Source organism: Euprymna scolopes, chromosome 25, assembly GCF_053919585.1.
Source record: "Euprymna scolopes isolate OS-2025 chromosome 25, ASM5391958v1, whole genome shotgun sequence".
Classification (NCBI taxonomy): Eukaryota; Metazoa; Mollusca; class Cephalopoda; order Sepiida; family Sepiolidae; genus Euprymna; species Euprymna scolopes.
Window position 1 is genome coordinate 1,380,001 of NC_136506.1, and position 24,102 is coordinate 1,404,102.

The window sequence follows — 24,102 nt, forward strand, 5'->3', positions numbered from 1 at the left end:
CTTTAGATTTTCTTGTATCAGATCATTCGAGAGGAGTTTTTTTTTTAGAATTCGAATAAGAATTTAAGATGTACGGTTTAACATAATTATCAGATGTTCCTCCAATAACTTTCCAGATTTTTATGGGCACTTTTATTAATAGTACACACATTAAACTCTAGTCCCTTTCAAATAATCTCCTCCGGCTGCAATGCACTTGTTGTAATGTTCCAACAACTTCTGGAAAGCTGCATGGAAGTCCGTTTCTGTGAGCGTGTCAATGACCCTCGTCACCGCCTCTTTCATCTCCTTAGCTGTCTCATAATTACAGCCTTCAAAGTTTCCTTTGAGCTTAGGGAACAAATAAAAGGCACTGGGAGAAAGGTCTTTACTATAGGGAGTGTGAGCAACTGTCTTGATACCAATTTTGGTCAAATAGTCTGTGACAAGGGTGGATTTGTGGGCAGAGAACCCCTGTGAAACAATATTCGCGCTAATTCTTCGCACTTTCAGTTTCTTACGAATAATTGTGTGTAAAGTTTCCGCACTGATATCAAACTGTGCACTTATTGTATCGATAGGCACACGAAGTTCCATATCCATGAAATTCTTTATTTGGCCAATAAATTCTAGTGGTCTGGCTTCCTTACTCATCCTTCACCTCTCAGCATCGGTCACTATCAACTCTGGTATTCTGATTTCTTTACTCCTCCAACCCTCCTCATCATCCTCATAAAATTCCTGCCTTCCTTGAATCTCTTATGCCTTTAAAATACTTATGCTTGAATCATGCAAAATTGTCCAAAAGTAATTTAAAGAATCCATACTTTTCTGTAGCATTTTTCAAGTTTGAAACATGATATATCGTTATTCTAAAGTGTCTTCATGTCCAGAATGCATGTTTGAAACTTACCAGCTGTGCTTTAGAAGAGTGTATTCTAATTCCTGCTGTTTATTTGAACCTGAACTCATAAAAATTGGTCAGTCATCTCATCAGATGTATAGCAATAACATACTGAATTTTCAAGTTTTAAATGCATGTACAAAAATAGTCTGGAAACTAATTGAAGTCACCTTGTATCTTCTTTTTTATCTCCTTTAGTGGTGCAAAACCGATCAATCGTACTCGTCTTAAGGCGAATATGTTTCTAGTCTTATATGTAGATACATACAAACTCATCTATATTAATGCATGGAAATAAATGCATACATATGCATATTTACAGGCACACACTCATAGAAGCGCGTGTGTCTGTCTATCTACATATGTATACATTTATATAAGTGTATGCATATGTATATATGTATCTATGTATCCATACATGTAGATATATGTAGACAAATGTACGTACATGAAAATACATGTCTGTGTATTTTGATCTCGTGTATGTGTTGGGAATATATATTGTGTTTAAGCAATATAAACGTGTCCTTAAATACTGAACGACAAATCGAAGGCCAAGAAGGCAACACGGTGCAGTGCGTGTGAAAATAAAAGTAAGAATATTTTTTAGATCTTTTTTTTACGTTTTTTATTTAGGGGTCACTAAGTGTGGACTTGCTACGGTATAAATTCTGTTATTCACGACGCATTTGTGATGGAAATGTTAAATATTCCACAATGTCTACCTAAAGTGAAGTTCTGTCGAGCGGAAGTGACGCAGACGATCGAGTTAATAGAAACAAAGTAAATGCAAAGTTAAAAAAAAAAATGATTCTGTTGACAACTCACTATTACATGGCGCGCCAACCTTTCACGGTCGTTCTTTGTTTTGAATGGTGTCGCTCGTACCCGGACATTTATTTCATTAAAACCTTTCCATGTTAACACACGCCTCATCACTCACAGATCGGGGTTATGTCCTCGAGACTTCCTCGAACATTTGCCTTGAATCTGTCGGGATGAAATTTGGTTCTATTTTGATTCATATACCCTCTGCTCAACTCGGCCTCATAAAGCAGCAACACACTGGTCCAAGCGGTATCCTGCCGCCAACAGTCCCTAACTGTTAACTGTCGTCAATTACCAACGCAAGACTGTACGTAAAAGTCGCTCACACTCCTCAACCCTCTGAAAACGAATTCTAAACATATTGGATTCTATGTCTACTATTTTGTCTAAGTTACCGTCGCATCTTGATTAACAATCCTATTTCTGATGGTATTTGTGCGTCATTGTGACCATCCACTCCTTATCTTTCTACTGAAGTCACTTCCTAAATTTTTGTTATAGTAATCAACTATTTCCCTCGTTGTTATAGTTCTTTCTCTTTATTTTTTACTTACTTCTTAACGTTTTTGTGGGAATGCTTATAATATCACACACACACACAAACACAGACACATACACACACGCGCATGCACGCAGACGCGCACACAAACACGCACACATTTATATATATATATATATATATATATATATATATATATATATATATATATATATACTAGCTATACACGCCAAAACACGCGTTGTCGTGACATAGTCTTGTTGATGCAACAAACACCAGTACACACACACACAGGCAAACACAACCAAACACACACACACAAACACGTATGCACACACGCAAAAAAATACATGTACTCACACGCACACACGCACACACACACCACACACACCACACACACGCACTCACACACACACGAACAAACACACGGGCACATACACACACAGACGCACCCACATACACAAACACACGCACACATACACACACACACGCAGGCACTCACTCCCACACACAAAAACACATGCACACATAAAAACAAACGTATGCACACACACCCACACACACAAACACTCACACAAAAACACGTACATATAAAACACACATATAAAAACACACAAGCAAACACGGAAACACACAAACACGCGCACACTAACAAACACGAGCACACATACACACAAACGCACACACAGCATACGCACGCAAACCTTTGCAAATAGTCAGGAATAGACTGTTTTAAATCTTCCAAATTACACATAAGCAGATTGTTTAGTATATAAACTGTAAATTGTAGACAGTTTAAAGGCTTCTATATTACACATAAGAAATTGTTTAAGTATATAAACCGCAAAATACTGGTTATGAACACGGGTCTCAGCTAATCGCTTAATGCGTTATTTAAAAAAAAAATTATTTAGCGTATAAATAAAGAATTTCCCTCTATTATAAAAGAAAGAAGAAATAATGGTTAACAGCAGGTGTCCCGTAAAAACCGTCCATGCTGAAATGTCAATTGGACATGAACGAAAAGAAAAAATAGATGCGTCTGGATTATCTGCTGCTTAAGTTCTCTCTGCTAGCTGTTCGCCTCATCAAAAGGAGCTTAGTCGACAAATAAATCAGCTGGAACGGCGCATTGATTCATAAGAGAACATACCCTTTATTTGTGACTGCTATACATTTGATGCTGAAAACAAGTGAAATTTACTTGACCATGCCGTTTTTGTGGTACTATTTTTTTAGCAAGATGATTTAAAACAAAGACTCGACAGTTTTCTAAGATTTTTGTATAAATGCAGAGAGAATAAGACAGAGAGAGATAGAGGAGCGATAAAGAGAACCAGAGGAAGGAGGCTGCATTAGCCTGGTTTTTAGGTAAAACCTTGGGAATTCGCCTACAGGCCTTATTAACTGATAGACTAATGCATAGTAACCCATACGTATTAGCATATGTAGATGGATGCAATTTATATATCTATATATATATATCTATATATCTATAAAAGTGAACGTGTCTGTCTGTCTGTCTGTGTGTCTGTGTGTCTGTCTGTCTGTGTACATTTCCCTACGCAATAACTCTGTCAATTTTTAGTCTATAGACTCGAAATTTGAAATACCGGGTACTGAAATTTGGGAAAATCGATGTGACGGGTGTCAGCCAGAAATTTGGCTGTTAAGGGGTCAAATTTCAACGATTTGACCTTTAAGAACTCTACCAAACTCCTCCGACAATTTTGGGTCTAGACCATTGAAATTTTAGATATAGGTTCCTTGAACATGGATCTAACTTAATAATATTATTTGAGCCCGAAACTATAAATTTTAAGGGGTCATAATAGGGGTCAAAGTTTTAAAAAATTAACCTTTTTTTTGTTTTTTTGCTTTTTTTGCACAGCATACACCTCCAAACACCCGAGCAAGGGGTCAAAGTTCAACGATTTGACCTTTGAGAATTCTACCAAACTCCTCCGCCAATTGTGGGTCTAAACACTTGAAATTTTAGATATAGTTTCCTTGGACATGGATATAACTTAATAACTTGATTTGAGTCCAAAACAATAAATGTTAAGGGGACATAATAGGGGCCAAAGTTTAAAAAAGTTGACCGCTTTTTCTTTTTCTTTTTTTTCTCAACATACACCTCCAAACACCCGGGCAACGCCGGGCTGAAATGCTAGTATATCTATATATCTATAAAAGTGAACGTGGCTGTGTCTGTGTGTGTACATTTCCCTACGCAATTACTCTGTCAATTTTTAGTCTACAGACTCGAAATTTGATATACAGGCTGCTGAGATTTGGGGAAATCTATGTGATTGGTTTTACACCAGAAATTTAGCTGTAAAGGAGTCAAAGGTCAAGGATTTGATGTTTGAGAACTCTATCGAACTCATCCGACAATTTGGAGTCTAAACACCTGAAATTTTGGATATAGGTTCCTTAGACATGGATCTAACTTAATACTATTATTTGAGCCCAAAACAATAAATGTTAAGGAGCATAATAGGGGTCAAAGTTACAAAAATTGACCGTTTTTGCTTTTTTTTTTTTGGCTCAGCATATAGACGACCAGCACCCATGCTAGTATATATATATATATATATATATATATATATATATATATATATATATATATATATATATATATATATATATATATATATATATAGGGTGCTACTAATGTTTGAAAACATCACTTATATTACCAAGTCTTTCCTGTATATTAATTTTACTTTTTTCACAGAAAACCAATCATGGGAGATAATAAACTACCACAGTAAATGAAAAGATATACTGTAATAATTGCAGGAATTGGTGTATTGAGACTAAAGCTACTTTCAGGACATCCAGTAACCACTGTAAAAGAGTAATAAAAAATGCAAGAGAGCTATATGCTCAGTTCGTTAAATCCAAAGTAGCTGAGCAACGGCTTGGTTCCCATCAATTTTGGCAAATGGTAAACAGGATACTGAAAAGCGTGCGTTCTATCCCAACCGTCATCAATGGACCTGAGGTCATCTCATCAACATCAGACAAAGCCAAACTATTTGCCAAGAACTTTGCAGCTAATTCTACCCTGTGCGACCAAGGCCATCAACTCTCCGTATTTCCTCCTATAATAGACAACACGCTATGCAACATACAAATGTCTGTGTGTGATGTCGCGAAACTAATCAAGAACCTTGGTTTCAGTAAAGACACTGGCCCAGACGGCATTCCAATTATAGTGTTAAAAAAGCTTCAACCAGAACTTTCCCCCATACTTACAAAATTGTTTAAGCGTTGTCTTCAGGAGAAGAGCTTCCGAACATCCTGGAAAACCTCATCAGTATGTCCTGTATTTAAGAATTCAAGTGACAGGTCATCTCCCTCTCAGTAAAGAAGTAGTCAACCACCTTAGCAGAAATAACCTTCTAGTGACATGCAATATCTTTTCCGTTCTGCTAGATCTACAGCAGATGTGCTAACGGTTATATTTGATAGGATTAGTGAATCTCTCCACAAAGGCTTCCTTTATAGGGCCATTGCTCTTGACATATCAAAGGCCTTTGATAAGGTATGGCATAAAGGCCTACTTCAGAAGATTTCCAGTTACGGTATGACTGGAAATGTTTTCTCAATTATTAAATCATTTCTCTCTGATAGGCTCATAAGAGTAGTGGTTGATGGGCAGAAATCAGATGGCCACAGTATTAATGCTGGAGTCCCTCAAGGGTCCATCCTGGGGCCAACTCTCTTCCTGATCTACACCAATGATCTCCAGAAACACTTACTTAAATCATTCATTGACATCTATGCTGATGAAACAACCATCTGTGGCAACACATTAAAGGCCTTAAATGACAAAGTTCTCTCTGTGTCTCTCTCCTCTGATATTGAGCGGGTGGTAAAATGGGGGAAGAGGTGGCTTCTTACTTTTAATGCATCTAAACCAAGCTTCTATCTTTACATCATCAACGCTCTGATCCTCATCTGGCATCAATTGAAATGGATGGCTCTCGTCTTGGGGAGGCTTCATGTTTTGACAAGCTTCTGGGATTGACTTTTACTCCTCATCTGAAATGGAACACTTACATAAAATCTGTTGCCAAGGTCGCTGGAAAAACGGTGGGATCTTTCTACCGCTCTAGTATATATCTCGTTGCTGATGCAATTCCCTATCTATATAAAAGCTAAGTACGTCCAAGGATGGCGTATTGCTGCCATATCTGGCAGGAGCTGCTAAAAACAGCCTATCCTGCCTTGACAGAGTACAAAATAGACTTCGTTTCTCTTCCCTGCAACACCTCTCCAACAGAAGGGACGTTGCTAGCCTGTCGTTGTTTTATCGTTATTTCCATGGCAGGTGCTCGTCTGAGCTCCAATCTCTGATCCCCCCTCGCGAATCTTTCACGATAAACAACCGTCTAGCTGCAACTGCTGTCAATAATTTTCTCCACTCTTTATCTGTGCCTAAATCCAAACGTAATTCCATGAACGAAGCTTATTTCTTAGAAGTGCACGCCTATGGAACTCTCTTCTGTTTGCCTGTTTCCCACCTGACTACAACTTGGATGTCTTCAAGTCCAACATAAACAAATTCCTAGGTGAGGCCCCGTGTTTTGACAAGCTTCTGGGTTTGACCTTTACTCCAGATCTGAAATGGAACACGTACATCAAGTCTGTTGCCAAGGTCGCTGGAAAGATGGTGGGATCCTTCTACCGCTCCAGAAGATATCTCACTACTGATGCAATTTCTCTATCTATATAAAAGCTAAGTACGTCCAAGGATGGAATACTGCTGCCATATCTGGGCAGGAGCTGCTAAAAACAGCCTATCCTGCCTTGACAGAGTACAAAATAGACTTCGTGGCTTAGTGAGGGATGCCCTTTTCTCTACCCTGCAACCTCTCTCTCACAGAAGAGACGTTGCGAGCCTATCCTTGTTTTATCGTTATTTCCATGGCAGGTGCTCGTCTGAACTCCAATCTCTGGTTCCCCCCTCGCCAATCTTTCACGAAAAACACCCGTCTAGCTTAATCCACTGTGAAAAATTTCCCCCACTCTATATCTGTGCCTAAATCAAAACGCGGATTCCATGAACAAAACTTCTTTCTTAGAACTGCACGCCTTTGGAACTCTGTTCCGTCTGCCTGCTTCCCACCGGACTACAACTTGGATGTGTTCAAGTCCAACGTTAACAAATTCCTAATGAACCGCCCCCTTAAGTAAACACTTAATCAAATCTCCACACTAACGTAATGTACTTGCAATAACCCTTAACCCTGAGTGGCTTCCGGGCCTTGATAATGCTGATCACTGTGTAAAAAAAAAAAAAATTCTTACGACGCTTTATCAGATCTCCATTACTAGAGGTTACTACGATATTATTCCAATGATTACTGTACACGCAATAACCCTTATCCCCGAGTGACCTCCGGGCTTTGATAAGTGGCTTGTAAAAAAAAATAGCGATTTGCAAATCGCACAATTTCCTTAAATCACCAGATTCTTTGTGTTTAAAATACGCAAAGAGTTAGAAGATAATAATTGCCAATTTCTCCTGTTGCTAAGCATAAAAAACACCAATAACACTCTGACAGCATTAATAACACGTCCAGAATATCATTGACCAGAGCCCCTAGTAGTCAATGTTGCAAAATATCTCGGTGTCTTCGAGCCACAATTCGATGAATATCCATGAACATTTTCGATACAAGTTCTATGTTATGATGAGAGATCAGTGTATGTCATAGACTACAAAATAAATTGTTTAGTTAGATTTAAGAGACTTATAAAACTGAAACATCCTCTTGAACAATACATCAATACATACTTTGCTTTTTTTTTGGCTTTTTTTTTTCAGACGAAAATAATTTTTACCGACTTGTGATATCTACGCTCTCCAAACCTTAATCAATTAGATTTTAACGTGTGGGGCGACGTTGAAAGAGATGTGAAAAGACATCCTCATAACACCAAAGATCTCTGAAATAATCAACATCAACAAGGACCATTTTATACGCGCCTGCCAAAATTGTAGGTCTCGAAGAGAAGCTGACAGTAAGGGGAAGTGAGATTTCATTGAATGAAATCATTAAATAAAAGTGTCTCTAGTGTAGCAATGTCAGTTTTTTTTTAATTTCTAATATGTTGTTGTTTGTGTTTTTATTATCTTTAAATATGTAATAATGTTCTTAAATACTGGACGCATCCTGTATATATTATATGTGTCTTAATATATTTTATATACATATATATATGTTTATAAATAACTATTAATCATTGTCATCTACATACACTAATGTCCCATGCTTACGCAAGCATCCGTATAGAAATTGCTAATTACTGCTAGATTAAGGATTGGAGCGCAGATGAATGTATTTTTAATTGCAAATGTTTTTATTCGAGCGTTAAATATAAAGAAAAGTTCGTATATTATGATTTATCGAATTGCATTTCTCATCTTTACTGTGATTTTCACAACATGTTGGCCAATGTAACCTCCGATCTTCTTCAGTTGTATCTTTTCAAACTTGTAAAATGTAATAAATGTCCGTAAAACACCGGACTCCCGCTGAAGTGGTTCAAGTACTTGGAAAATGTATTATAAAAAGTTTTTTATCTCCTGAAGGTTGAAATTTCAATCCTCAGTGTGGGTGACCCAAAATGCAATTACGAATTACTTAGGACCTTTATTCACATGGCTTAAGGAACAAAGGCATACTACCCCAGTGAAGTAAATAAAAGGTTCCGTCAAAATTCCGTCTAAACTCCCAAGTTCGACAGAAACATTTCTACGGTCGACATTATACACGTGAAAAAGTCGAAGGTTACATCGAGCGAAACTTTGGTAAAATTATACTCAAGATAAAAAATGTTATCCGATGAATCTAAATGATACGAATAACCAATCCACATCTAAAAAATTCAGAAACGTCATAAGGAAAAGTGGTTTTAACTTTTGAAAATATTATTACATACAGATTCACAGCAGCATGACATAAGCACTGAAACTAATTTTATAACATAATGTAGCGCCAAGTTTTACTCTCCTGTACTTGCCTTACATTATGTAGTTGTTATTTGTCAAGTTTTAATCTACTGCCATTGTAGTAGAAAATACAATTACAAACGACACGCCCACGGAAATTGTCGACTATGTACCTAACATGCCAACCGGTACTTGTATTGTTGAGATCACTCTTCTTTTAATGGTATTATTGCCCGAATATATTTTATTTGCTGCTGTTTTGTTATGCGTGTCGGCCTTTCTGTCCGCACCTCGACACCCGGCGGCGGCATGCCCTCCCATTTGCGGAGAGACTCTTGTCTCTAAGCATCGCCACGGGCCCCCGGCGCCTCACGCTTCAATGGTAGCGATATCACACGAACAGTTGAAGTGGAGAAGGGCACTGCGTACATTAAGTGTCGTAATGTCTCATCTTGATCGCTCGTGCTTTACCTGTCGTAGGTATTTCTTTTCTTTCTTTCGCACTCTTGGGAAGGGTGCAGAGGTCAGCGAAAATGAGATGAAATTGGATTGGGTTGGTGAGTGCCTTGTTGTTGTCGGCTCATGTGTACTGTGTTTGAACATGTTAAGAAGGGGTCGTTGCCACACAAATTCGTGCAGAAAATATCGCTATCGCGGTGAGCATCTTCATGATGGCCCTTGCTTTGTGCGGCTATTGGGGTGCGTTTAAAGATCCTCTGGTTGTGTTTGTTCATGAAGAAGAGGTGATTAGTTAGCTAGAAATTAATCCAATAAAGGTCGAGGTTCTCGTTTTAAGAGCAATTCATGAAAATACAAAGATGGTCCTTTTAAAAAGATAAAGAAAATTTGACATCAACGGATTTTGTTCAACACGCAACGACAATGTAAAAAAAAAACCTGTGATATTGAATAGAAAACTTGTTTTTTTACTATTAGTTTAACATTATCTAGGCCGGGGGACACTCGAGGACAAGTTTTAATTAATTCTATAATTTATCACCCAGAGAAGGGTTTCCCATCGTGGTCCGTATGCTTACCAAGGGAGCGTTACGAGACTTCAAGTGGGCGATAGTCAAATTTATGGTATATGGGCTCCTTGAAACGCTTTAGGTTGACGGTGAAAGACTGAAAGCTTCTCGTAGCATTACTAGGTATTTTTCTCGCCCCATTTTCGATGGGATGCAACATTCATTTGGAAATTCGTTCCATCACACTAATTTATAATTAGCAAAATCAATTCAAGAATCAGACCCTGTAACATTGACAAAGCTTCTTAAGTGTTTCTTGAATCTTATTGATTTCTGATTCAGATTTTCAACGTTTTTCTTATCTACCGAAAGGGTCCTTGGAATAGAATTCGAATGGATGTAATAAAACGTTGTAATCTAAGACTTTTTCTATCAAATATGGAACCAAATGTTCCAAAATGTGTTCCTGTTCATCAACAAAAATCTGTAAATTGATCAGAGATTTCTGTGATTATTATTTTGATTTTTATTGATTATTGTATTAGCAATGGTATGATATATTGATTGACCCACTTGATTTCTAGTTGTTACTGTTTCCATCTGATCGACAGTGTATGAATCTTCAGCGACTTATTTTCATTTTAATTTTATACTACCGCTAATACTAACATTATTGTGTAAGATTACCCGTAGACAGGGGTGGCAGCGGTTATCCGAGTGTTCTAAGGCGCGTTTGACAAAAAGGTTGAGAAACTCTGATCTAGAGAATACTTTTCAGAAAATTTACAGGCATGCTGATGATATGGCTCTCTTTTCTGGTGTTGCATTTTCCGAGCCAACCTAGAAATTAATCTGCGCCCATTTTTTGATTGAGGTAAAAAGTGGTTTCTTTTCGAAAAATCCTGTAAAGAATCAGTTCGTGGTCGTTAACTCGAACCGTGTCCGTTACTGTTCAAATCTCTCTCGGACCCCCACGCCGTCCAGAGCCGTCGAAAGGGAACAACCAAACAAAAATAAATCAATCCAAATCGGCTTTTCTTTCTGTTTTAGCAAAACGCATTTAGTAACATTATTGTTTTTTTTTATTACAATTTCACCCCAAACAAGGCACATTGCCACTTTGGTGTAGGAGTCTACTATCAGGAACATAAGCTACAGGGGTACTATGTAGGGAGTTGGGCAGCAAATGTCGGTTCACGTTAAACTTGAACTTCTGCATGTCAGTACAGTTAGGGAAGCAGGAACCCGGAAGGGAATTCCAAAGTTAGCGGTTCTGGGTAAGAAACTACAGGAGTAGAAGGCTCTATTACGTCTAGAGATCTCAAGTGTGAAGGGGTTGGATTTTGCTGCGTGTCGGGTTTGTCGGGGGTATTTATGTAGAGGGGGTAAAAGTGCTTGCAGTTCGTCGGAGCGTTCAACGTTAAAGTACTTGTAGAACAGACAGAGGGATGCTATATTTGGAATAGAGGCTGAAGCTTAGATGACAGTTAACGACCTATTAGGTTGTCGACTCTCCTTTGAACCTTGTCTAGGAGAGAGAGACTAGTAGCAGATGCACGAGCCCAAATATGACAACAATACTCCATGCATGGGCGAATGGTGGCCTTATAGATGTACAGGATACTTTCGGGCGTTAGTAGCTTTCTAGCACGTTAGGGAGAACCTACCTTTTTCGCAGCGTCCATACAATGCCTGCTCCTTATTTTTTTTCTAACTGTTCATATCCTCTGCTATGAGATTAACAAAATTCCGCCGTATCGACACCAGCTTAAAAACTCTTCCGCTGCCACTGGGGAGGGGTACGTGTACATCTCACCTGGCAGCGTTTTATTCTGCTCCACTAGACAGCGGCCGCTGACTGCCATTTCTCGTCTTTAACTTTACACGTCCAACTTTTTCAACCGCAATTTGATTCTCTCCACTACGTTGTGTCCTCTTTCTTTTTCTTGTCGTGCAAACTCGCGCACACTTCCTAATTTACATATGTCCTTTTTTTCAACTAATGTTACTAACATCTTCGCAAGCCAACTATCCTGCTGATTTTTTCCACGTCTTCATACGCGCTCTGTTACAGTGATCCTCAATCGTAGGCGTGTCCCTTTTTCTTCCTGAGACCTTCATTGATAACTCTGCTCTAAAACGTCTTGCTCTTTCTTTATCGTCAAATCTTTCTTAGATCCACTGCTCTTTCAACGTTTTGTAAAGGCGGTTTTCTCTATTGCTCCAAACACTTTAGGACATCTGACCCTACTCCATGTCCATACAAATCTATTATTTGACCACGTATGAAGTAATATTGTCGTATTTGTGCTGGCGAATCTCTATCAAATTTGAGAGTTATTGATAACATGCAGAAAAAAAATCGATAATTTAATTGATCCATCCCTTGTTCCTTCTCTTACACCTCTCTCTCTTCTATACGTGATGTTACTAGTCTACATCTATATTTATAGATACTATTACGGCATGTGTTCTTCAAAATTTCGTTTTATCTATTCCCTGCTTCTTTTGGTCTAGCTCGTTTAACTCTTTTGTCTAGTAGTCTCAATCAGATCAATCGCTTTTTTTATACATCATTATAATACAACTACCTATTATGGTAGTTTTTCTCCAAGAACTGCAGGCTTGTGAAACTATTTTCTTGTTGCTATTTTCCTCGTACTCCTTATTTTTTTTCAATATTAAAGCCAACAGACATATTTGGCTTTGCATTAATAATCTTTAGTTTTTGTTATCTCCTTACATTTATTGGCTTCACGCCCTGTCTTGAGCGGTATCCATAAATAGATAATATACGCTATTAAAGTATTATCACTGCTTGAAGATATGAAACACATTTAAATAATGATGGGACGGTTTATGACAAGAATTATTGACATAAAATTTGAAGACAACCAGGTTGTAATCAACTGATAAGGTATTCCGTACAGAGAAATATCTTTCTTTTACTTGGGCGTTGCCACTTATGAAGGCTCAATGGCCACTTGAGGATAACGGTTAATGAATGTAAGTCGGTAGTCTTCCCCAGATTAAAGGCCTTCCATAAAGTTTTGTCTATAGAAATTTTCCTTGACATTAAGCTCTTGGTGAAATAAAAGAAAATACATTCCGTTATGTTAGGGAAGGCAAATGATTGTTTTGAATGACTAACAAAGTTTAACTCAAGATTGTGCCCTCACTTAAACACCTTCTAATTACTTAAATAAGAACAATTTGAAAACAGCCTGTTTAGGTGTATAATAAAATGGATGTGATTAGCGGTGAGAATAACATCATAATGTCATTCGAATATTATGGACAAAGGAAAGTTTTACTAGCATTGAAACTCATGTTTAACGTACTTATATTTTAAGAGTTCGAATACAAAAGGTGATAAACACTCTTTATGTAATTGTTTTCGTGGCCATAACACAACTTAAATCTAAGTAAATATAATAATAACAAAATAAGCAGCTGCACTATTAAGAGGCCACAAAAACGAAACTATGCTGGTCATGTTCAGTTGCGATCCAAGTCAAAATTACAACAATGAGAAAGAATAATTAAATATAGAAAATAATCTGTACCAACAAATACGAATTCACATAAAACATATCAAAAACATAAATTTTCTCCATTTTCCATATCCCTATATACTCGCCTTTCACGGGTGCAGAGTAAGACGGAAGTTCGTTTTTTTACTGTCGAGGAATCCAGCTCCCTGAAAAGGGACACTTTATATTGGAACAGAACCAAAACTCTGGCTCGATCTATAAAACACGTATTTTTACTGATCAATAACAGATGTAGTGTAGCATTAAAACTGATACGGATTTTTTAAATTTTTATATGTACAAAATATTTGAATAAATGAGCCACTAGGCTCAAGGCCCTCAAAACACTTCGATCGTAGTGAAATATCTCCTTAGTTTAAAGGCAGTTTTCTTTACTTCTTTTGTTATACACACAGTGTCTGACCTACAAAAATGTCTCCGTAACCCCAGGTTAAAGCAAGATAAGTCGAGGAAAGTTGATCTACTAAAACTGCCTAGGACCCTACGTCAAACCGACAGAGAATCAGGCAATACCAGCATAGAACATACTCTGACGAACTGACTGTTTCTAGTCTAAAGGTGGACTGAGAACCTGTCGAGCGCAAAAGGCTTATCAACATATCAAACATGGCGACATTTAACGACATAATTTATGGTTGTGAATATTCATGGATCCAAAGAAAGCTTAAAAGTTTATCCAAGATTTTATTTCCCCAGCCTTTTTTTATTATAAATAATCTCTTACTTATATAAATCGTTACAGAAATTGTAAAACGCCCATTTCCAGAAAGTCATTTTTGTTGTCTGGACGGAAGAGTTAGGTCGAATGTTTCGTTACAGAAAATTAATCGTAGAACGCCATAAAAGCCAATGAAATATAAACCCTTCTCTTTGATTCGTTTAATTTGAAAGGGTTTGTTCAAGGAGTAAACATATACAAACAGGTTATTATTTTAAAGTTATGACTTCGAATGTTTTATTACCTAAGTATCAACAAGAATTCTGCTTTCTTAAAAAGAATAAATGTTGAGGTCTCTTGAACAAATGAAAACTAACTGCACCAACGACATATTTTATTGCAAAGGGGCTTAACCATTTTTTTAAATAGTTTCTTTATGCAAAAGTATAAATATAGTACAAGCATGAGCGGTTCGCGTTTGATCGTTCGCCAAGCATGCAAACACACATTATTGATAATTTTGGTAGATTTTAAGGGAAAACTGTCCTATTTAGAATAATAACCAGTTGTTAATGTGCCGTGAAACCAGTGGTAAATCCACGGTCGAGTCGTACCAGACAAGTTTTTTCGCTGTTTATCTGTCTGTTTTTTTTTATCAAAATGGAAACGGAACGAACCTCATGCGAGTTTAACCAGCTTCCTCCAAAGGAGGAAGTCCAATGGAAGTATGAAATTCAGAAGCGGTCCCCAGTCGCATGTATATCCCCGTTAGTGGAGATGACGACGGTAGGTTTTTGCAACTGTTGCAGGGCGGTGTCGACGTTTTCCTAGTTTACAGCGCATGGAATTCGTCACCCATCTGATACTGACCAGGCTCAACATTGCTTAACTTCAATTATCTAATAAAAATCGGTGTGTCAAAGTGATTATGGCGTATCTATGTATTTTTATGCAAAAACATGAGTAAATAAAAAATGGCAATAGAGCAGAATAGTAAACACTCCAGAACTGATAAACGAAAAAAAAGAACACAAGAGAATTTTAATAAAACAGATAAGAATGAACTTTTACCAAGCGGATGTGTAAATGATGTACGAACGGCGTTCCAAAAGTATTAATGACTCTTCTTATTCTACCTGACCGGATCAGTTTGGATTACAAATTCTATTGCCATGATGAACTCATGCAGTTATGATCTGAACATTAAATCTTTTTTCAGAAATTGACGCTGTGAGACCCTAATAAGGAAAAACTGTCATGGACGTGCGGACGAAGCAGAGATGAGTCATTGAATTTATTGCAAAGTTGTATTAAGAATAGTGGTGACTATATAAGAACAAACGTCGCTCGTTTTAATGGTACCACGTCCGTCTTCGTAGCTCTTCAATTTTTAAGTTAGAAATTAGGAGGCTTTATTTTTGGAACGACCGTCGTGTAAGTTTATGGGTGGTAAAAGTAGGCTAAACGTTAACACCCAAAACTTCTATTCACCCATCGTCAGAAAAATGCGGAAACGGGTGTAATTTGGATGTGTAAAAAAAGATGCGGAAGATTTGCGCCAGACTAAAACTCCATCGTTATCTCAGATTATTTGCCCAATATTGACATCAAGACGGTTCCTCCTTAGTCCAGATCCTGTTCCCTGTGTCTTTTGATTATTCCCTAAGCTTAAGGAGATTCTTAGTGTCTGTCGTTATGAGATAATAGAGGAGATAAATTAGGCTGTGACGATGGTCATTGACACGCTCACACAAGAGGACTTCCATTCGGCCTTCCAGAGAGTGTTGGAATGGTATAAAAACGCATTGCGGCCGGAGATTACTTCGAAGGGAACTAGCGTTTCATGTAAATTTACCTGTCAGCCCTTTTTGAAAAGATGGAATTGCCCGATCGTCGAAGACAAGATGCAAGCAATCAGATCTTTATAATTATATAGATTAGGAATTAAGCACGTTACCTATCATTACGATGATCAGTTGTAAGAAACGATTGGCTAATATTTAAGTAAAAAAGGAATGGTTTATCTAATAATAAAAGTGGATAGATAAATGTTGACTATTTCTTTATCAATGACTTTAGTTGACTTTTCTTTTGCAGTCTTAGTGATGAATTGCTCTATTTTGCCAATGTTCTAGGCTGGAATTTTATTTTGATACAATTGATTCAAAGTTGTTTTTTATGGCAAAGAAAATCGTAGAATAATAATAAATGAAAATTATCAAATCAGTATCAAAAACTGTTCAGTTTGAATTAATAAATATCAAATTATATTCAAAATAGTACATTAAAATATTTTGGGAAAATCGTTCAAACATTTATTTCATTCCAATGCGTTATATGAATTTGGAGTTTTGTTTTTCTTATGTTGACGAATTCTCGAATGATAACTGTAGTGTTATTTTAACTAACTAGTGCATTTTAAATGAGTATTAATAACTAGTCTTTTAAGTTCAATCAAAACGGGGGGAAATATTAAGGCTCCTTGCTTATAATGATTGTTTTATGCAATATTAATGGTTGAATATGGTGAAATTTGGTTTCGGAAAAGCTGATGAACTCCACCTTCCGTCGTTTCTGCGTGATATGAATGTAAATAACACGTGTCTCCTTACAAGACATACCTTGAGGAAAATAGATATAATAAATATCCCTTCAAAGTGAGAAAGTAAGCAACGATGGATAGTTTCTGACTCAGAAAGCAGCAATTCTTCTCCGTCTTTCACAAATAATACTTATTGAATGTGTGGATTAAAGGACAAAATCAGGGAAACGAGATTCACGAGGCTAACGAAAATAAACTCGATATTCATTTTCTTATCCTTAGATATAAGGGGACGATTGCAGGTTCTTTTTGTATCGGTAGAAGGATACAACAATTAAGTTTGCAACAGATTGAATGTAAGCTGGTGTTATGTTGATTAATCGGACTATTATTCTCATCTTGTGTGTTATTAGCACAACGTTTCGATCGCTGCAACTTGCGACCTTCTTCAGGTGTTGAAAACATGCTTCTTTTTCTCTACTAAGGAAAAGAGGGTTGGTTTTGCATTTCGAACCCTGGTTTGAGGGTGGGTCCGTATATCCTAAAGAAGGTTCAATCTTCAGAGGTTACTAGGATATTTTAAAAAGTTTTCCTATGACTGATTTTTCGGAATATCTACATTAATTGTTAATATCAGTGGAAAAATGTTTTACGAAACAGAGGATCGATACCCATGGCTATGTTTTTTTTAATACATTTTCATCCCAAACAGGGCACATTGCCACTTTGATGTAGAGGGCTATTATAAGGGACAAAGGCTACAGGGGTACTAGGTGGGGAGTTTGGCAGCAAGATGTCGGTTCACGTTACACTTAAACTTCTGCATGTCAGTACGGTTGGGGAAGCAGGAACCTGGCAGGGAGTTCCCAAGTCTAGTGGTTCTGGGGAAGAAACTACTGGAGTAGAAGGCTCTCTTACATCTAGAAATTTCTACTGTGAAGGGGTGGGATTGTACTGTTTGTCGGGTTTGTCGTGGGTATTTACGTAGAGGGGTACAAGTACTTGAAGCTCGTCGGAACATACACCGTTAAAGTACTTGTAGAACAGGCAGAGGGATGATATATTGTGTCGATGGGACAGAGGTTGAAGCTTGGATGATAGTTCCGGCCTATTAGACTGGCGACTCTCTTTTGAACCTTGTCTAGGATTGAGAGACAAGTAGCAGATGCACCGGCACAAATATGACAACAATACTCCATACATGGGCGAATGGTGGCCTTATAGAGGTACAGGATACTTTCAGGGGTCAGTAGGTTTCTAGCACGGTAGAGAGAACCTACCTTTTTCGCAGCGGTCCTGGCAATGCTCTCAATGTCATTGTTTCAACTCATGTTTCCTGTGAACGTTAGGCCGAGGAGTTTAAAAGATGTGGTTTCAGATAAAAAGTCTTTGGTCATTTCTATTGGTGGTGGAGAAGGTTTCTTGTAGTTATTGAAGGAAACAAGTTTAGTCTTGGCAGCATTGATTGTGACCATCCATTTTTGTCCCCATTCCACTACAGAGTGGAGGTTTTTAAAAACACTATTTCACCCCTCTTTAAAAAACATACTTCTAACAGAAGATGAGACACGTATCCAAGGTTACTTAGAGCAACAACCACTATAAACGATTTTAACGTAAAGATGTCAAAATGCCCTTTCAAGGTCCCTCTGTCTGTTCCTAAATCTAAACGATTCTCTGAAAAAGGCTTCTTTCCCAGAACTACCTGCTTGTGGAACACTGGTCCACTGTTCTGCTTCCCGGTTGAGTACAACATGGTAGCCTTCAAATCTAATGTAAACAATTTCTTGTTTAGCCATCACTATAAATAATCAAATTCCACCTAATTTACACCATTAACGACTACTACATTACCACCTTGTATTCATTTACAATTATCTTCAAGTGGCTTTCGGGCCTTTATAAGTCGTAGTTCCCAATTAAAAAACAGAAAGACAGAGAAAGATTTATTTCAACTTAAGCCAAAGAAAATACGAATGTCGGCGTTGCATAGATAGAATCCTTTTTTCAAAAGATTAAGTATTGTTAAGTTCGGTTAACCTCTTTCAGTAATGGTTCTTGAGCCAAACACTTCGTTGACATCGCAGGATTTCTCAGCAGTTTTTCGGCTTAGCTTGATTTGAAACCGCTCATAATTTAAACGATTAGATAGTGCGAAAAAACGCTCTTAAAAATGATATATAAAGTAAAAGTATTATAACGAAAACTGATTTTAAAATACATCATTTGAAATCAAATTTAAAAATGCCGAAAGAACTTTCTTCTTACGCTAATGGGTCGTAAACGCTAAAACAAGTGCACCTGGATAATTATATCTTATAAAAGAAATATGTTATTCTCCATCCGACGATATCACATTAGTGAATGGGACATTGTTCCCAATTAACATTAAGATAAATATAACTTTTCGTATAAAACATGTCGTAAAATATAAACACACGCACACAAATATATATATATATATATAGAGAGAGAGAGAGATAGATAGATAGATAGATAGATAGATAGATAGATATGCAAACAGACTTATACAAGGATTGCTACACGAACAGCAGAATATTACTATCTGTAAGTATTAATTAAGATCTTATCAGGTAAAAAAAAATCCATGTTTACTTTAGTTGTTAGTAACGATAATCAAATATTGACATTATATATATTTATATAAAATTCTTTACATGTCCGTCTTAAGAAATATTAATATAAATAGCTCCATTTGTCATTAAACACTGTTATATAAACCCGATAGATATATATTAGATTGTATCCTATATATACATTCTTCACTCTTTTTTTTACATGGAGTTCACCACTTATCAAGGCCCAATGGCCACTCGAGGATAAAGGTTATTGTGTGTACAGTAATCAACGGGATAATGTAGCAATAGTATTGGAGAATTGATAAGGTGTCATTACTCAGGAATTTGTTTGTGTTGGACTTGAAGACATCCAGGTTGAAGTCCGGAGGGAAACAGGTAAGTGGAACAGAGTTCCACAGGCGTGCAGTTCTAAGAAAGAAGCTTTGTTCATGGAATCTACTTTTTGATTTAGGCATAGATAAGGAGTGGGGAAAATTATGACGGTGGTTTCCGCTAGTCGGGTGTTTTTTGAAAAACATTGGCGAGGGGGGAACCATAGAATGTAGCTCAGACGAGCACTTGCCATGGAAATAACGATACAACAAAGACAGGCTCGCTACGTCTCTTCTGTGGGAGAGAGATTGCAGGGTAGAAAAAATGGCATCCCCCACCAAGCCACGAAGTCTATTTTGTCAAGGCAGGATAGGCTGTTTTTAGCAGCTCCCGCCCAGATGTGGCAGCAGTACTCCATCTTTGGACGTACTTGGCTCTTATATAGATAGAGAATTGCATCAGTAGTGAGATATCTTCTGGAGCGGTAGAACTCGGACAAATATATATATTAATATATATATATATGTATATATATATATATATATATATATATATATATATATATATACATACTAGCAAAAGAATCCGTCGTTGACTGGGTTCAAAAACAGCCTACAGAAAATGGACTCTGATTTATGAAAGTATGATAGGTTATGAAAAGGAAGGGTTGTAAAGAGATAGTTTCGAATTTGGGAGTATATAAAACCAAAGCAAAATATGATGAAAGTAAATATAAAATAGATAAACCCCATAATTTATTATACCATACCTGTTCACAGTGAAACACTTATCACAATATTCTGTGGATCTATATTAAAAAACCTTGTTAAACTTTGTGACATATTTCCATTCTATGGAGGCCAGGTGCGAGCGAACACCCCATATTTTTTATTATACCATATTTCTTCAAACTGAAACATAATTATTAAAGTGTACTTACGCAGATAGATATGAAAAGTCTTTATTAAAGTTTGTGCCTATTTCTATTCTATGGAGGCCAGGCGCGAACGCAGACTCCACAATTTTATTATACCATTCCTATTTAAGTTAAAACATTTTATCAAAGTATTATTATGTACACCTATATAAAAGCACTTGTAAACATTTTTATTTAATTTTTAAAATTTTTATTTCCATACTTTGTGGACCAGGAGCGAACGCAGACCCCACAATTTTAATGAACCACCGTTCAGCCAGATCAAACATACCCATTCCTGTGTCTCGATACATCATCTATCATTATATGTAATCAGTTTTTTAAAATAGCCAACCATATAGGAGCCTATTGGTGATCAGACACACACGCTCGCGCACACACACACATTCAGCTTTATATTATAGATATATAAATATATATATATATATGATGAGCTGTGAAACAGCGAAACAGTACTCTATGCGGATGCCTACATATATATATATATATATATATATATATATATATATATATATATATATATTAGCTTCATTCAGTCTTGACTATAGATACCCTCTGTAAGGTACCTGCGCGTAAATTTTTTTGTTTTATTTTTGTAGCTAGCGTTGCGTAATCTCAATCACAACCTTCGTAAGTCGGCATTGTTAAATACCAGTGATAAATGGAGGTTTATGGAAGCTTGAAACAAGCCTGGGATAAGCGGAGAGCTGGTACTAGTTAGGTCTTATGTTACCTCGGTGATCTGATGAGAATCGGTGTGTCAACGTCTTTGGACAGATAGAGAAAGAGAGAGAAAGTAGTTTATTTGTCAGCTTATTTGTTCTATGATAGCTGCAGACAGATCGAGAGCTTTGCCTTAGCATACGTAATTGTGTCAACTGGACTGACTCGTTAAACAACAAACATTATCGAAAGGCTCAGAAGGGTTCGGCTTGATCATCGAAATGATTGTGCTAAGGAAGCAACAAAGCAATTAATTCACTACATATTGCTGCTTGCTTCGTTGAACCTGTGAACTTGGATTAGTACAATTGTTCAAGTTATAAATGATTCAACGATAGAATACCGTTCAAAACTGAGACTTACACAGATGTTTTGTGTATATCTCAGTTTAGAATGAGAGTAATTCGGCCAAATTTGGAAAAATGAATAATGTATATTTAACCGAATACGAACAAAGAAAAAGACTACATTTAAAACTAGACGGAAACTTTTCATAGAACAGCAAAAATTAATTCCCCGAAGTTAGGTGACGGTAGTCAAGTTGTTAATTACACGAACTAATGACATGAAAGATCATAGTTTGACGCAAAAATCGGTATTTTTACGAAGAAACAAAGAGTCGTACGTTGTAGATATGTTTTCAACGTAGATAGCAAACTAAAGCTGTACTAAGCGTCGGACAATTCCCAGGGTTTTTGTTCTTTTTTTTTTCTTCTACATCTTTTAAATTCTTGTCTTCATTCTTTTTTTTTAGTTTTACATCTTCAGCATCTACTTACTTTTGCCTCTTTTTCTTTATCTCTTATCATTTTACTTATTCCGTCTCTTTTTTCGTTCTCTTTTCTGTGTGTTTGTTGTATGTTTTTATCTTCCTCCTCCTCGCATCTCCTGTATTTCTTCTTTCTTTTGTTTTGGTTCTTCTTTTTTCTCACCTCCCCTTCTTCTTAATAATCTTTTTTTTCCTTTACCTTTTTGTTCGTTTTCCACTTTTTCTTTCCACCTCCGTTGATCTTTGTCTTCTCTTCCACCTCCGTTGTTTTCTTTTTTCCCTCATCTGTCTCATTACACTTCCTCTTCCTCTTCCTCAGTTCTCCTATTTCTTCGGCTTCATGATCTTTTTACTTGTTTTTTGTCTTTTTATTTTTTATTGCTAAATTTTCTTCTCTTCTTTTTCATTTTCTCCTTTGTCTTAGACTTCGTCTGTTATTTCCTTCAAAGAAATATGTAAACCTTATTTTATCGGATATTCTGCAATGTTTTTGTTTTAATTTTATTTGAATGCAGATTCTTATACATTACAGTCAATTGTGACTTATAAGAATGATTTGCGAAGAAATGGACAATAATAATCTGAATATATAGAAATTATTCATTAGTCCAGCTACTGAATGAAACCAGCGTTGTTCACAAACAATACATTTAAACGTTTGCTTCATATATTTAGTTGTTTTACAGAATTTAAAATGAATCTATTTTAAAATATTTATAATGAAGTATAGTTTAAATGTTTTCCATTGATACTGAATAAAAAAAAAGAAAAACCTCTTCTAACGCTGTCGAGAACCAACATGTTGTGGCCTAAGTTGCAAAAAATAAAACAAAGAATAGAAAAGAACCTCAACTCACTTTTTTCTTTGTAACAACAACATTTGTTTCTTCATTGTTATGGCAGTGACGTCACCCAAGTGATTTCAAAAGTTCTCCACACTTCTCATGTAATCTCGAACTTTATTCGCGTCTCTCCCCGAGAAAAAAGAAGTAAAAATACAAAAAAAAATCACTAATAAAAAAATAAATAAATAAACAATCTTATAGCGATAAAAATCGATCATAAAAATTGGCAATGTTCCGGTGTTCTTATGGTAAAACACCAAGCTACTTATCGATCTGTGAACATTTCGATCCTTGTCATCAAAATCTAGCTATATTGACAATATTGATGGGTAGTGATACTTCAAAACATGTATATTCATGGATAACTGACGCCAGTCTCGGTAATAACACTTGGCATTATTAAGTAGGGCTCCGAAACACGCGTGTCTGTAGATTACTGTTTTTAAAAAAAACAATAAATAAATAAGAAAAACACCGATTTGCCGAGGAGGAGCAGTTAACCTTAATATATCGTTTAATAAATCAACAACAAAACCACATAAACAGATAAACCATAAAAAACGAAGCATCAAATCATCTATGGCATCATAGCGTAATGGATTAGGACGCTGGACTGAAATGCATAAGGTCCAAGGTTCGAATCCTAACAACAGTCAAGCTACGCTAAAGAGGATTAGGGCTCCGAAACACGCTTGTCCGTAGATTATTGTTTTTAAAAAAAATAAATAATTAATTAAAAAACACGTTCAAATAAAAAATGGTCAACTTTTTAAGAAAAACACCGGTTCTCCGAGGCGGAGACGTTAACCTAAATATATTATTTAATAAATCAACCAGAAAACCACGTAAACAGATAAACGATAAAAAACGAAAGAGTAAATTGTGTATGTCATATTAGCGTAATGGATTAGGGCGCTGGACTGAAATACATAAGGCCCAAGATTCGAATCCTAACAACAGTAAAGCTACGCTGAAGATGAGTAGGGCTAGCAATGTCAGAAACCGACATTAAAA